The following is a 2,137-nucleotide window of genomic DNA, read 5'->3' as shown; positions in this document are numbered from 1 at the left end:
TTTCCTTTTCACTGTTTACATTTTGTACCTCTCACATATTTGAAATGAGAGGAGTTATGTTGACGTCTGTGTCTGGTCAGTTTCACTCATATTGCCGGCTAAGGCTGTGATGTTTGGGTTGCAATTGCTGCAAGGAAATGTTGATCTGTGTTTTTTAAAAACTCCCACCAGTTGGAATTAAATAACATTGGTGGAAATATTTCTATTGGCCTGAGCTTCTTTAACAGCTGGTGGTTGGCAAAGCTTAAATTTGGGGCCCAATTTCACCTGACAATGTCCCTTTAAGTTATTCATGACTCTTTTCAAAACCTATCCTTCAAACGGCAGAAGAATCTCTGGCTCATTTCAGTTCTTATCACAAAGCCACACAGTCATGCTGTCGTGATAGAAATGGGGAGATTTGGCTTTTACAGAATTTACAAGAAGTATCCTTTTCTTGATTTTTTTTTAAACATGTTGGACCACTCAACTATGTCATCTCTCTTTGATCCAGAAGGAAACAAGAATAAAAAAACTTCAAATAGTTTTCAGATATAATGTTAAGCATTAAAAATAACCCGGTTCTCAAAATAGAAAAGCTGTTTTAAAATCAGAGGTTCTAATTACACTGGATTAGCCTGGGCATGTGTCATGAGTGGGGTTGAGATTCTAGGCACTGGAATAATATCAAAACACTTGATTGGGTTATATAGTTCTAGCAAGATGCCCACAGTCTCAGGTGCATATGGGGGGTCACTGAACACACTCGAGAATCCCACAGTTATGTAGAACCTTGTTCCTTCAAAATCTGTCTTGTGCAACCTGCCAAGATAGTGATAAAAACTGCTTGGTTAACAGGGGTGGTTATCTGACTATAGGAAAAACAAAACAGTCCTAGAGACTTTGCAGGTGTCTTGAATAGTCACCTAAGACAGGGGTGGAGTTGCCCATTGGAAGTGGGGCTTGGTGCAAGTTTCACTCTATGGGAGTAATTACCCAGGGTTCCAGGCAGGTTTGTACAGTAGTTCTGCTACCTTGAAGCTAGCTTGGGCATATCTACAGGAACGGCGGTTACACCCTGTGGCTGTAGTGTAGACATACTCTGTGTATTTACGGAGCTAAGGAGTTCCAGCACCTTGGCAGGAGACCACCTGTCGGTTTGGAAGCAGGTGTGTCCTACAATGAAAACTCACATGTCACATAGTTGTTAGAGCTGGGCAAAATTTTGCAAAAGGTGCTAAGCTTGGGACCAGGTTTTGCCGAGCTTCACCAACCTTCCTGCTAACCTACGGTGGACTTCTGGGCAAACGGGGGCGGGCAGAGTTATGGTTTGTGGACGGAACCATTCCGTATGGATTTGCCTGGTTTTGACCCCCGAATTGGGCAGTTGTGGGTTTGGTTCAACCCAAAACTCCCGTGATACAAACCCGGTGAAGTGAATTAAAAAAAGAAACCATCACACTAGTGCCCCTGAAAACCAAACCAGGCAAGTTTCATACCGCTCTAGCCACGGCATTTATGTCTGGACATCATGATTCTACATCAGCACAGAGTCATGATGTGATGCTGTGAGATCACGCTCTCCTCATCATGCCACAGTGACATTGCTCTTACCCCGGAGCATCCCAAAAGGTAGGGATACAAAAATTACCCAATCAAAAACTGGGATGAGTGGCGACTCGAAGGAATTGGAATCTTCCCCATCCAATCAAATTCCTAAAGTCTCCCCTGCCCATGACCTCAGAGGGGATGTTGGGGGTGGGAGGGGAAGAGGTATGGAGGGCCATCTCCCACTCCTTGCTTCTGCACCTGGGTCATGAACATCGCCATGGTTTTCATGACTCTTCCGCGCCTTGGGCTCCCCCAAAATGCCTATGGCAGCTGCTTCTGAGTGACATTCTGGCCCCACTGACAACAGTGAAGCCAGGATTCCACCTTCTGACTTGAAGCAGAGCTAACTTTACGATTTTGAGGGTCCCAACAAAGGGGTTATTTTTGAGGTGCTTATTCCCCTTCTATCTCCCAACTCCATCTTTCCTTCTCCCTCCCTGGTTGATGAGCCTAGAGAGCACTTGGCTTTTACAATCCCATGCTGTGGCACAAAGAGAAGCCCCAAAGCTGGCCAGGCCTGTCCCACTCCTTTGGCCTTTTCTCCACC

The sequence above is a fragment of the Trachemys scripta genome, chromosome 24 (assembly GCF_013100865.1).
Source record: "Trachemys scripta elegans isolate TJP31775 chromosome 24, CAS_Tse_1.0, whole genome shotgun sequence".
Lineage (NCBI taxonomy): Eukaryota > Metazoa > Chordata > Testudines > Emydidae > Trachemys > Trachemys scripta.
Note: the sequence above shows the minus strand (reverse complement) of the source record.